Genomic DNA, 14,529 nt, shown 5'->3' on the forward strand with positions numbered 1-14,529 from the left:
ACATGTGTCAATCTATATTTTAATATTTTAAAAACATTAGGTTTCTTTGAATATAATCCAAATTAATAAATACAGTTTGATATTTTACCTTTAATCATTTTATGTAAACTCTACCAAAATATGTAAAATTAATCATAGGGAAAAAAATATGAATTATGTATTTTTTTTTGCTACCGATAATAAGAAAAGATTAAATTTAAACAAATAAAATTATTAACAAAAGTATTTCTGAACAGTCAAAATTCGGTCATATGATTTTTCAACCAGTTTCCAATATTTTTGTAATCTGAAATAAAAGTAAAAACTGTGGTAACTGAGTAAATAGGAATCTATTAAAATCAAGCACCAAAGTTAAAATACAAGTTTAAACACACATTTGGAAATAGAAATATTTTTTTACCAAAATTGAATGTCAACTTGGAACTTTAATTGGTTACCACTAAAAGAACAATAAAACTACAAATGAATAAAAATGAGTTAATATAAAGGAACGTAATCTAAAGAATAAAAAGAAAAATATGTAGAAACTGAATGAAATAAATGTTTCTTATGAATGAAATCACCATAATGAATAAGTTGACTATATCATTTTGAAAACGAAAATTCTTCTAAAATATCATATACTATTTCATATTAACTTGAATACTTTAATTACTTTTAAAAGTTATTGAAATCAAATCAATGTAGAAAAACTTAACAATATTAGTTTCGATCATACTATTAACTAGGTGAACGACCTGTACATATATAAGAGCATTAATATAATTATTAGATTTTATGGATGACACTTCTAAACTACTATAATCAAAGATAATATATATAATAATAAAGCAAATCATATATTATAAATTTATATGTATGTGATTTTTTTTTGGTAACAAACGGCTATTCTATTACTCAAAGATGAGGTGATCTGGGTAACCATACGGTAATAGAACAACCAATAAAGCAAAGCGATCTATGAAAAGTACGAGCATTCCTAGCTAGAGAATCAACAATTTCATCCTGCGTTCTGGGCACGTATCTGATCTTGAAGTCCGAATAGCACATCTGAAGAATTTGAATGACCTCAAGTTTCGTTAAGAAGTTTAGCCAAGCTTGGGGGTCCTTTATCATTGTAATAAAGTTCTTGCAATCAGTCCCAAATCTTTGACAGGTTGAATGCTGAAGCATGATCTCCATTGCCCATTTTAACGCTTCTAGTTCCGAGTGTAATGATGTCTCACCCATTCTTAACTTCCGTGTCCCTATACGTTGGATTTTTCCTGTGTTATCCTTCCAAACCCATCCAATGCCACTGAATTGATCTGTGGAAATCCATCAACCATCCACCATACAAATATTATCCAAGCTTATGGCTTGTGTTTCTTCAACAATTGGTGCCTGTGGAGGAATATATATATATATATATATATAGATTATGATGATTATATGGAGTATAAAAATATTATATTTAATGTTCAACCAAAAAAACCCATTGTTATATTAATAATTTAGTATTGTTATACCATGGTATATGATACCACTCAAATTATCCTAAGGAGTGTTACTCTCATCAAAAGAAGTTCAGATGTAGTACTTAGGGATCGAATCCACAAGGAGTTAGGGAACAATTAAATCTAGTGTTTATTAATTCTAAAGGTTGTAATGTTTTAAATGAAATAGCAATAGTAACTAGCGAGTAAATGATAAATGTAACTTAGGTGGGAAATGATATTAGATGCAGGCCCACTATTCAGGTGTTGGAGATTATAATTCCTATAGATGCCTAATTGTTGCATGCATGATATATTAGAGCTCATTTGCTTAACTGAGTGATCAGCTGTCGCATGTACCAATGGTTAACAGACTAGATCTTGTGTCTCACCGGTTAGATGCAGACGCAAGAGAGTGTTGATTGATAGTCTATTAAGACGTCGACCAATACACCTTTGCCAACATCGACCGATTGTCAGTTGAGGACACGATCGATAGGTTCTAGCCAGGCCTATGCGCGAGTATGAAAATGCTCTACTAAGATTCTAAATTGGCGGTTAGCCCTCTCTAGCAATCCTAATATGATAGATAGATGTCAGGATGGGATAACAAGGGTGATTGAATATGCAATCCTATGATCAATATCTAGTTAGCTAGGCTAAAACAAGCAATGAATACAAATCTATCATGAATATCACAACAAGGCAGATCTATAGTTTGGGGCTAATCCCACAAACCTATCTGAACCCTGGATCTAACAGTTGAACTACTCAGACATAGCAAAGCAATTCATATCAATAGATAAATAGAAACTCATAGAATGGATGATAAGAAAATGAAACAAGGAGTTCCAATTACAAGTGATCTTCTCTCCTAATGAAACTTGTAACAAAACTAGGTCTAGAAAAGAAAAGCTCTCTCTGCCGTCAAACACTTAGGCAGTATATATTCTACTAGGTTAAAAACTCATCAGGGCATTTTGGTAATTTGGCTTGGCCTTGGTCTTTGAGTCTGCTGAATCCAAAATGTCGCATCTGGTGTCTCGACATCGATCGATGGTACTTGTGTACATCGATCGATATTAATCTTCATCTATCGAGGCATTTCCTAATATCGATCGTCAGCACTGATGCGCATCTATCGATTATTCTTCCTCTCGTCGACCTCTAAGTGGTCAGCTCGGGTGAAATGTCCTTTATGCTCCAAAATGCTCCAAAGTCATAACTTTACTCCGAAATGCACCTGAACCTGAAAGCATACCTAGAAGAGTAGAAAACATAGATATATATATAGTAAAATAATAATATACCATGGATAAAAATGGGTCAAATCCAAGGTATATCAACTCCCCCAGACTTACCCTTTTGCTTGTCCTCAAGCAAAACATACAGGCAGTCTCTCTGAAACAGGTTTGAAAATATTTGGGAACTTAAGATTTTAAAAACATAGAAATCTTTGCTCAACAATTTTGCAACCACATTTAAAAAGTCCTAATCACAAAAGCACATTATGCAATATCCTAGCTTACCAACCATTTCTAACATAACACAACTCATCAATTCACGTCTGACATCCCCTCTACTGATTTTATTTCTTAGTATAAATATAAAGTGAATGCTTTACCTTGGGAGTATCGATCACATGATGCAAGGATTTCAGACAGGTATCTGGAGCTGCAGGTAAGAGTTAGTTCCTAGTTTCTCTCTCTCTAAATTTCTCTCTTGAGTCAAAGTCTGCTTCCATTGCAGGATCAGTGACCAAGATTGGACAGGCTTCCATGAATCAAAACTTAATGGTGGTTGCCACCAAATTCTGTTCACTTCTTTTTGACCTATATCCAAGAATTCTTTGCGAAAGCGAGCCTTGAAGATTGCCGCCTCCAAGTCCCGTTTCGAACTCTTTTATTTGAGTCTCTATGAATCAAGCCTTAATGGTTTTAGCCACCAAGTGCTGTTCAGACTCATCCTAATTAATCAATAGATCTTACTTACTTTTTTTTATTTTTTATTTTTTTATTTTTTATTTTTTAAATAGAAACTCATAACTAATCTAGGGTCGAAATCTAGAAAGAGAAAATGTGATAGATAAACTAAACCAGGCGTTACCTTCCAGACCTATCTGAAGAATCTGATCCCATGTATACCAAACCCCAAGACAAGCGGTTATGTCAGGTTTAGTGTTGGAAATCAGCTTTGGTTACTTCATACGGTTCAAGGCAAGTGTGTAGTTGATAGGTTGATCTGCTTTAGCATCTTTAGTGCTATCTGCAATCAGTAAATCTAAAATGGTGATAAAGATTGATTAGATATTCATGTTTAAATCAATATAAGATTATAGTCCCTATTTTCGATAGCTAAGCATAATTTATTTAAAATTCCTTTTTACGTAAGAATAAAATAAATTATATCAGTAAATCTCCTCCCAAACTTAAATTACACTGTCCCAGTGTAACTCAGCCGGAGTTATGATGAAAAGTGTATGATGTACGAAATGTAACAAGTAAGGAAGATACATCTGACTGTATTATATATCGATCGATGGGTAAGTGTTACATCGATCGCCGTGTGGTTGCCTATGTCGAACGATGTCGACGTCTCGTCGTCGGTCAATATTCAAGTTCTCCTACTTGGTTCTCCTAAATCTGAAAGAGATAAAACGAAAGAAATCAAATGCTAGCTAATAAAACCGAAGTAAAATACCTAATAGTGGGCTGCCTCCCACTCAGCGCTTGGTTATAGTCATTTAGCTTGGCTGTGGTAGTGATTGGCTATTGGGTGGAGAAGCAGCTGCTTGTTGGAAAGCAAGCATCCACGTCATCTCTGCGCATTCTGGACCAAGATGCAATGAAACTTCTTGTGGCCTCATCATTTCTTGTCCATTTGTCATCCATCTTCCCAAGTACATTGGAGATGTTCTGTAGCCTTTCTTGAATGTTGTCAATGCTGACCAGGTGCCAGCCTATGTTGTCATAGGCGTATGCTGAAAGATCTGTCAGTTCCTTTTGCATTGACTCTACTGTCTTGTGTATCAGCTGCTCGCCGATTGGTATAGACTCGGCGTCGATCGATGCGATTATGTGTTTGTTGGTCGATCTCGGTGAGTTGCCGTCGATCGATTTTGCTTTTGTCCTGTCGATCGATGCTAATATCTGATGTTGAGCTGTGAGTTGCCTCTGAATGGCTTTGACTTCTTTCTGTAGCCACGCTGCGATGACATCTACTTTCCATTCGACAACAAAATCAGTGGACTAGACTTCTGCTGCTGTGTAAGGAAGTAACTCCACAGGTTTCTTGCCATCGATCCAGGGTCCTCGTTGCCTGTCGATCGATGCTGAGGTTACCTGCAAAAAACTTTGATTAGTAATGTTCTCAATATTCTTTTGGGCATCAAGTAATTGACTAGACAATTTGTTTAAATCTATCATGACTGGTGATATAAAACGGTCATGCATATCCTCGTAAGTCCTCAGCCTCTCATTCATTGCTGAGACTTTGGCGTCGAGCGATGTGAAGGTGCACATGTCGATCGATGTGGCTGGATGTTGGTCCTTCTTGCGAATGGTGTCCAGATCTTGCTGTAGTAGCTTTGATTTTAGTGCTTAGCCAGTCCACGTTGTTGTTGAGAGGGTAGTAAACGTCGTTTATCCTCGTGTCGATGTATGAGACTTCCCATTCATCCCTGTGTTGTGTTTAACATTGTGGTTCTGCAAGGATCTTAGCTGTAGGAAGACTGACGTCGATCGATGTTGCACGAGGTGCGTCGATCGATGCTGAGGTCGTAGCTTCCTTCTCAAGTTTCTGACGTAAACTTTCAATTTCTGTCCTCATTTCTGCCATACATCTGAAAAGCTCATTGTAGCCTCTATCCAAAGGCTAGTGTGTTTCATCTACCAGTGTTTTGAGCTCCTCTCCCAGTTTCTCCTGAGCTCCACAAATACCAAACACCATTTCATCAATTTCTTCTTTGGTGTAGAGTTCTGGTGCCAGTCTTGTGAGTGTGAAGGAAGTGGCATGTTCTGGAAGACAGATGTGGCGTTCTTCAAAAAGAGATGCTCTTTCCAGTATTTTCCTGATGTTGTCCTTTGTGACACGTATCATCTCACCAGTTGCGCTTCATGCGTGTCCACTCTCATCTCTGTAGACTCCATATTCATCCCTTTGTTCCCAAGTGAACTTTTTGGCTCCATACATGTCAAAAGCGCGGCTCCCACATTCATACTGTCTATCGATCGACGTCGGTTCATCCATATCGATCGACGTTGGTGTTACCCTGCCGATCGATGTCTCCGTTGTACCGTCGATCGATGCTTGCCCTTTTGGTTGGCGTGATAGATCTGTGTTGATCTCTGTTGTGGCGACTCTTGCGTGGTTGTTAGGATCTGTTAGAATGACGTCTGGAGTGCCACGTTGCTGTGAGAACAGGTTTTCAGGTCCATTGGCTACTTGAAAGATGTCTGATATGTCCTCTCTGGACACTTGTAAAATCCTTCCATCCATTGCACGTGCGTTGCCATCTGGGTCCATGAAAATACCAAATTCATCAGGTGTTAGAAAACCGTAATCAATGTTTGCATAATTATTCATTTTAGAAATAGAGAGATTATGGTTTAGAGTAGTATCGATCGATGTAGATATAGTTACATCGATCGATGGCAGAGTAATTTCTGCAGAACTTGTGTTCTTGAGATGATTGCTCTTCATGGATTTTTCTGTTGATGTAAAAGGAAGAGTGTTCATCTTATTTGCTTGTGTGTTTGCTCTGATGTGTGTAGGTGGTTTCGGAGGTGCAAAATGATTTATATAGGTAACTGTAAACCTAGTTAGGGAGGGAATATTCTCCTGCTCCTGAATTTTCGCTGCGGCGCGAATATCGATCGATGTTCCTTTGTGGGTGTCGATCGATGTGAGCGGTTGTTTTGCTGGACGAGGGTGGGTATCAACCGATGTGGTGTGCACAGCGTCGAACGATGTTGGAAACGTGTTGGTGAACTTGTGCATTTCAAGTCTTTCATCCTGCAGAGACATTTCTATTGCATGTTCTTTCCAGTAATCCTCATCGTATTCCTCGGTATGTTCCTCATGAGGTGAAGTAATTACAGTGTCAACTGCAAAACTTTCATGGAAACTACTGTCTGCCCAACTGCCTATGGAATAATCATCATGTCCTCTCCTGGTTGGAGGCTGGAAGGCAAAATGTTGGTAACAATGATTAGGTGAAGCGAAATGGTCAAGTGGGTGCATTACGTCGAGTGATGTGTTGTTGCGGTCATCGGTCACCGTTGACACATTGGAATCGATCGATGGAAAGGTTGGGGTGTCGATCGATTCCGAGTACTCTGTTTCATACTCCGATTCATACTCTGCTCCACAATGGCATGCGCCAATGAAGCCAAGTTCTTTCCCATAATCCACAGAATTATTTACCTTTCTCTTAGGTCGGATGTGATCGTAGTGGATGTTTGGGTCTATGAGCGTTAGACACAATTTGTTCTTGTTCATGTCACATACAGCTCCTACTGTAGCTAGGAAGGATCTTCCAAGCAGAAGTGAAGAGTTCCAGTTAAGCTCGATGTCTAAGACATGAAAATCTACAGGGACAAGGGCATTACCAATCAGTACCTCCAGATCTCTTATGATGCCTCCTGATCGTTTCTCTGAAAGATCCACGAAGGTGAAGGATTCTGTTGAGGGTTCGATGGTCAAACCAAGCTGGTCTGCCATGATCCTAGGGAGGATACTAACCGATGCTCCTGTGTCACACATTGAATGGGGAAATTCAACACCCTTGACTATGCATGGTATTGTAAACTTCCCAGGATCACTCTTCTTCGTCAATGTGATCCTGTGTTTCATCTTTCCTCTGACTTGATGAAACATTCTCCTAATGTCCTCCTCAGTTACCTTTGTTTCTCTGAATTTGTTTCTCTGAAGAACATCCACAACCGGTGTGTGAAGTAAGCTTCATCAAAAGGTTTTTCGATTGGGATTCTGAGGACTCGTTTAGTGAAACCATCCATCTCCTTATCGTTAGCTTCCCTCTTAAGGTTTTTAGGAATCTTCTCCTTTCTTTTCCTTAACCTTCTCCCTTCAGATTCTTGTTCTTCTTGAACAGATTCTGTTGAACTAGTTAAAGGGTTGGGTTTTGGTTTGGATGAGTTTGCTAATGGTTTAGGTGGTGGTCTGAGTGCATTGATCTAATAATTATCGATTGAGGGTAACCGCACTCGGTATGTCAGAGGTGCCTGTCGATCGATGGGAGGTGTGTTGTGACGATCGACGTCGGACTCACTTTGTCGATCGATGGTTGAGTTAACCGATCGATCGATTTTTCATAGAAAGGGGAGGGTGGGTGAGGATGCTTAGCGGCGAATTCTTCATGAGTTAGAATTCGAACCGCATTGCATTCAGTCGAATTGGCAGACGACGTCGATCGATGACTGGAGTAATCCATCCATCGATCTTCATCATGGTCTGTCGATCGATGCGAGTTCATCGACATCGGTCGACACCATTGGGATCCGCCGAGACTCATGGAGCTTTCGATTTCGAAATCTCCTTCCTCAAGGTTTTCATTTCTCACCACTTGCCAGAATTCATCATCTATGATGGCATTTACGTGGTGTTTCCCTTTGTCGGCTCCTGCCTCTCTAGCGAAAGCTTCTTGCCTCTTAATAGTCTCGCCCGTCTGAATTACTTGGGTTTCAAGTTTTCTCACCTGAGTCCCTAAGGTCTCGATTTTGGTGTTCAGATTGTTGTAGGCAGAGTCTATCTTACCGTTGAAATCCACGGTGATTTGTTGTTGTCCCAACAGTACTCGATCAAGCATTTCTTCGATCTTGCTTTCCTGAGTCTGGGGTGGTGGATTTTGATAGTAAGAGTTCGAGTAGCTCTTGCTGTTGTTGAAGGGTTTTTGAAATTGTGAACTTTGGTTACTTCTTTGGCCATTTCCAAAGAAGTTTCTGTTTCCGCCCTGGTTTCCAAATTTCTGGAATCCGGTACCTCCGATGTAGTTCACATCTTCTTCTCCTTCTGTATCTGCTAATTTTCTTTCAGCTGAACATACTTGCTTCCTAAGAAGCTCGTGCACCATATCTAACTTGGCTCGTACTTCGTCCATCTGTTCCTTCCCGATAGAGGCTACAGACTTCTTCCGTTCAGAGTCAGTATTTTTGGTGCTGCTGCTGTTAGCAAGGTTTTCGATAAGTCTCACACCTTCCAACGGATTTCGAGTAGTGAAGTTTCCTTCACTCGCCGTATCAAGAGCCATTTGATACTGTAAGGCGAGACCTAGGAAGAAAGTGCTTAACAGTTGCACTTCATTAAATCCGTGGTGTGGATAGTCTCGCTGGAAAAACCTAAATCTAATCCACGCATCTTTGAAGGACTCTCCAGCCTTCTGCGAGAATGTGGAAATTTTGTTCCGAAGTTCTTCAGCGCGCGCCTCATCGAAGAAATTTTGTAAGAAAGCATTCTTGATGTCGCTCCAGGATGTTAAAGATCCTGTGGGTTGCTGCCTAAACCAGTGCATCGCTTCTCCATTCAGCGTGTATCTGAAGATCTTGCACAACAGGTAATCTTCGGGGACTCCTTCCATCCGAATGGCAGCGATTAGATCCTCGAACCGTTCCAAATGGTCCACAGGATGCTCGTGCGGTAACCCAGAGTAGGGTATCTGCGACACGAGAGTGTAGTATTGAGGCTTTAGCTCGAAATTCTGCTTCTGGATCTCTGGAAGTCGAATCGCTGATCTGTTGGAATAGTACTCATCTGGGCGATTGTAGTCGGCCAGTGGTTTCGATCGAGCGTCCTCATCTACAGGTTGAGCAGCTCCTGTAGCATCAGCATCAGGGATTACAGTTCCCTGAGCATCTATTTTCTGACCTGTTGCATTACGCAGATGACCGGCCTGGTCATACAGGTTTCCGTTCTCATCCTGAGTTAGAATAATAATGTTTACCATTTTTGACGACACGGTATCGATCGAAGTACGCGGTGTAGTATCGATCGTTGTTGAACGATTGGGATCGATCGACGATGACGGTCTGGTGTCGGTCGACGGTTGGTTGTGCGTATCGATCGAGGACGAAGTGGTTGCGTCGAGCGATGTGGAACGTTGACCTCTACGGATGGCGCGTTCCAAATGAGCAGGATCGTCTGAGAACAGCAAATCTTTCTCCTTGTTGCTTCTGGTACCGCTGGGCATGCACCTGAAAACACAAGAAAAAGAAAGATTATTAGAAAAGGGGGTAAAGAAAAGAATAAGAATTAATAAAACTAAATCTAATGGCGATCAAAGCTCCCCGGCAACAGCGCCAAATTTGATACCACTCAAATTACCCTAAGGAGTGTTACTCTCATCAAAAGAGGTTCAGATGTAGTACTTAGGGATCGAATCCACAAGGAGCTAGGGAAAAATTAAATCTAGTGTTTATTAATTCTAAAGGTTGTTATGTTTTAAATGAAATAGCAATAGTAACTAGCGAGTAAATGATAAATGTAACTTAGGTGGGAAATGATATTAGATGCAGGGCTACTATTCTGGTGTTGGAGATTATAATTCCTATAGATGCCTAATTGTTGCATGCATGATATATTAGAGCTCATTCGCTTAACTCAGTGATCAGATGTCGCATGTACCACTGGTTAACAGACTAGATCTTGTGTCTCACCGGTTAGATGCAGACGCAAGAGAGTGTCGATCGATAGTCTATTAAGACGTCGACCGATACACCTTTGCCAACATCGACCGATTGTCAGTTGAGGACATCGATCGACGGGTTCTAGCCAGGCCTATGCGCGAGTATGAAAATGCTCTACTAAGATTTTAAATTGGCGGTTAGCCCTCTCTAGCAATCCTAATATGATAGATAGATATCAGGATGGAATAACAAGGGTGCTTGAATATGCAATCCTATGATCAAGTTCTAGTTAGCTAGGCTAAAACAAGCAATGAATACAAATCTATCATGAATATCACAACAAGTCAGATCTATAGTTTGGGGCTAATCCCACAAACCTATCTGAACCCTGGATCTAACAGTTTAACTACTCAGACATAGCAAAGCAATTCATATCAATAGATAAATAGAAACTCATAGAATAGATGATAAGAAAATGAAACAAGGAGTTCCAATCACAAGTGATCTTCTCTCCAAATGAAACTTGTAACAAAACTAGGTCTAGAAAAGAAAAGCTCTCTCTGCCGTCAAACACTTAGGCAATATATATTCTACTAGGCTAAAAACTCGTCAGGGCATTTTGGTAATTTGGCTTGGCCTTGGTCTTTAAGTCTGCTGAATCTAAAATGTCGCGTCTGGTGTCTCGACATCGATCGATGGTACTTGTGTACATCGATCGATATTAATCTTCATCTGTCAAGGCATTTCCTGCTATCGATCGTCAACACTGATGTGCATCGATCGATTATTCTTCCTCTCGTCAACCTCTAAGTGGCCAGCTCGGGTGAAATGTCCTTTATGCTCCAAAATGCTCCAAAGTCATAGCTTTACTCCGAAATACACCTGAACCTGAAAACATACCTAGAAGAGTAGAAAACATAGATATATATATATATATAGTAAAATAATAATATACCATGGATAAAAATGGGTCGAATCCAATGTATATCAGTATATAAGTGTTTTAATATATATTTACTACTATATAGAGTCTATTAAGAGTATTTACAGGTTCAGGTGCGTTCTGGAGAAATATGATGATTTTGGAGCCTTTTGAGGTGCATAACTGCATAGACGCATCAGATATTTAGATATGGATGGAGACCTTCCCACCGTTAGATCGAACCCATCTTTTGACACAAGATATAACTTTGAGTTAGCTTTCCAACGCCACCGATTTGAGGTCAATCTGCATCCTGTATTAGAGTTGTTGTCTGTTTTACTGAAGAGTGGTCAGTCTGCCTCGCGAGAGGAAGCTGTCGAGGAAAGGAAGGACTGTCGATCGATATTGCATCACTGTTGTCGGTCGACAGTGATCCCAAAAAACAGGACAAACCTGTTTCGTGACTATTTTAGGCCCAGAAGTCACCACATATTACCAATATACCCCTGGACGATCTGAAACCCTATTTTACTGTTTTCTAAGCCATTGTTAATGGCTAGGCTTCCTACGATTCTAGAGAGAGAGAGATTAGGATTGGAGAGAGAGATCTCTACACCTTGAGAGAGGGAAGATCTTGAACTCCATTTGTTTCTTTACTCTATTATGTTTAGTTATCTATTGCAATATTATTCCGACCATCATAACCATGTCTTTTATGAATATGTCTGAGTAATTTCACTGTTAGATTAAGGTTTCTCATAAGATTGATATATATATTGCTAGCTTAAATTGTTGTTAGGGTGATTTAATTAATTCTTCATCTAGTTGTTTTTACTACTAAGTTTAGGGTTGATAAACCATAAAACTTAGATCTTAGGATTAATTGAGATCAAGCCATTCCTTGACTCAGTACCTGAAAATAACTAGTATGATCTAACTGACTAGATACAGACGAGAATTGATCTAGTGAGTTAGAGTATACAAAACAAACCAGTCCGTAAGGCTTTCTAGAAGAAGTATAAATTGACGCAGTGATAGCCCTGTCGATCAATATTTTGAAAGGTGTATCGATCGATATTCATAACAAATTATCGATCGACACTTTCTCGTGATTAACATTCGAGAGTTGAAATCCGAGATCCAGATTAAATAATCAGATTGATTATATCTTAGTTTGAATTCAAGAACAATTAATATCAATAAATTCCTACAAACCCAAATTAAGTTTTACTCATCATACCTGAGAATATACTTAAATCTAGCTATTGCTCCCAACTGTTGACAACCTCAAAACAAATCAAACGAGCAATAAACTTGCTCACCAATCCATTTATTGCTTTAAAACTTATACACCAATTAATCTAGATTTATTTCAAGACCATAATCTATTGTGTAATCCTAGAGACTCTGTGGATTCGATCCCTAAGTATTACATCTGAACCTCTTATTTGAGAGAGTAATTCACTCCTTAAGGGTAATTTGAGTGATATCCGGGGACTCTTTCTTATTACCATTAGATTAAGTTTGGAATTTAGTCTAGATTTTGTTACTGAAGCTGCTTAAATTTTTCCTCTTTCCCTGCTGACACGACACTCAGGCAACAACATCGAGCGACGGGTCGACTAAAAAGTCGATCGACACTCTGCTACCAATATTGATCGACGCCATCCTGCGGAAGCAGGTAAGTCTGTTCTTACCTATTTCAATAATTTAAAAGTAGTTCTAGAAGATCAAAAAGGTCTAGTATGCAATGCCTCAAACCAAATGAAATATAGACATAGGGCTCCAATTCCTATTGGAATAGCTGTTGTTTTGAATGCTCCCATTCCTATTGAAGATTTCAACAGACCTGATCGGTTCTACACTAACAAGTCTGCGATCCATCCTCCAGCAATTCAAAGAAAAGACTTTGAACTGAAATCTAAATATATCTCTCTAGTAAGCCAGCACCCCTTTCATGGTCTTCCTCATGAAAACCCCATAGACCATATCAAAGCACTTGAGGACTTTGTGTCTAACATCAAGGTGCATGGAGTCTCTGAAGACTACCTATTTTGCAAACTCTTCCTGCACTCCCTTGGTGGAGATGCGAGGCACTGGCTGAAATAATTGCAGCCAGGATCTTTGACTTGCTGGAGTGATAACAAAAGCGTCTTCCTCAACAACTTCTTCGATGATGCACGAACCGAGGAATTTAGGAATAAGATCTATAATTTTTCTCAAGGCACTACTGAAGCTCTTAAGGCTTCTTGGTTGAGATTCAAAGCCTACCAGCGAGACTGCCCACACCATGGTTTTTCCGAAATCCAGCTACTTAATATTTTTCTTACAGGTCTCAACTGGACATACCAAGCGACTTTGGACGCTGCGAGTCAAGGAAACTTCAAAACCAAGACACCTGAAGAAGCTAAGAGGCTCATTGAAAATGTGACGTCTAGCACTAGTGCAAAGAAGACTGATCTCGAGAGGAGGAAGATGGCCGAGAATTCGAATGGAGATCGGATATCTGAGGTGAACGAAATATCATATTTAGCTCATGCTTTTGTGATTGGAGATGAGCAAGTTAGGTCTACCGGTGATAGTCAGACTTTTCTACGTGAAGGAGATGAAGAAGAGCATGTAGATCATCGATGAAACTGTCTTTCGCGACAAAGACTTGCCGATCAGCAGCGAAACATGAGCTTCACAAGGACCTACAAGGCAGAGCAAACTGGAGTATATGATGGAGTAAGTTCTGAAAGGCCAGCAGAAAATGAGTGCGATTCTCGATGAAAAATTGGATTTCGTGTATTCTGATTTACATGATAAGTTTGAAACTTTGAGTGACCATGTCAAAAAATTGGATAGCCAAGTTGCGCATAACGCTGAGTTTGTCAGAAGAGATGAAGGATTCCTTCCTGGAAGAACTGAAACCAACCCGAGACGTCAAGTCTGTGCTGTGTTACTAAGAAGCGGAAAACGCCTTACCCAAGCACTGCAGAAATCACTTCTGCAGAAAAACCCCCTGAAGCTGAGAAGGCGGCGATTAACCTAGAATAAAGAAGATGAGGAGTCCGAAGAAAATGTGGAAATAGATCGACAAGAAGGGAATGATTTCGATCGACCGACTGCGATAAATATCGATCGACAAAATGAAGGCAATGTCGATCGACACTCGACTCCTGCCAAGTCGGCAGTAGAGAGAGTGTATAGGACTTTGCCACCCTTTCCTCCTAACAAGACGCAAACTAAGCGAGAATTGGATAAAGCGATCTGCAAGAAAGCATTCGATAGAATCACGTTGGAAATGCCACTAAGTGATGCCATAAATGTGTCACCTTCGATAACGAAATATGTAAAGGATATGGTTTCCAACAGCTTTTCAGCTGCTTAACACAGCGTCATGATAGTTTCGGAGGAAGTGAGTGCAATAATCCAAGGCGTAACTCCGATTAAGAGACCTGATCTGCAGTATTGTTCTAGATTGCAACATACGAAATAAGAGTTTTCCTCG

At 39.7% G+C, this 14,529-nt stretch overlaps 1 non-coding gene across 1 annotated transcript; it reads left to right on the plus strand.

Annotated features, from left to right (window-relative positions):
• Positions 1–8,797: 8,797 nt before the first annotated feature.
• LOC117133171 lies at positions 8,798–8,903 on the plus strand. The gene has a single exon (XR_004457012.1). It is a non-coding gene; the product is annotated as a small nucleolar RNA R71 (small nucleolar RNA).
• Positions 8,904–14,529: the final 5,626 nt, after the last annotated feature.

The sequence above is a fragment of the Brassica rapa genome, chromosome A03, assembly GCF_000309985.2.
Source record: "Brassica rapa cultivar Chiifu-401-42 chromosome A03, CAAS_Brap_v3.01, whole genome shotgun sequence".
Taxonomy (NCBI): Eukaryota; Viridiplantae; Streptophyta; class Magnoliopsida; order Brassicales; family Brassicaceae; genus Brassica; species Brassica rapa.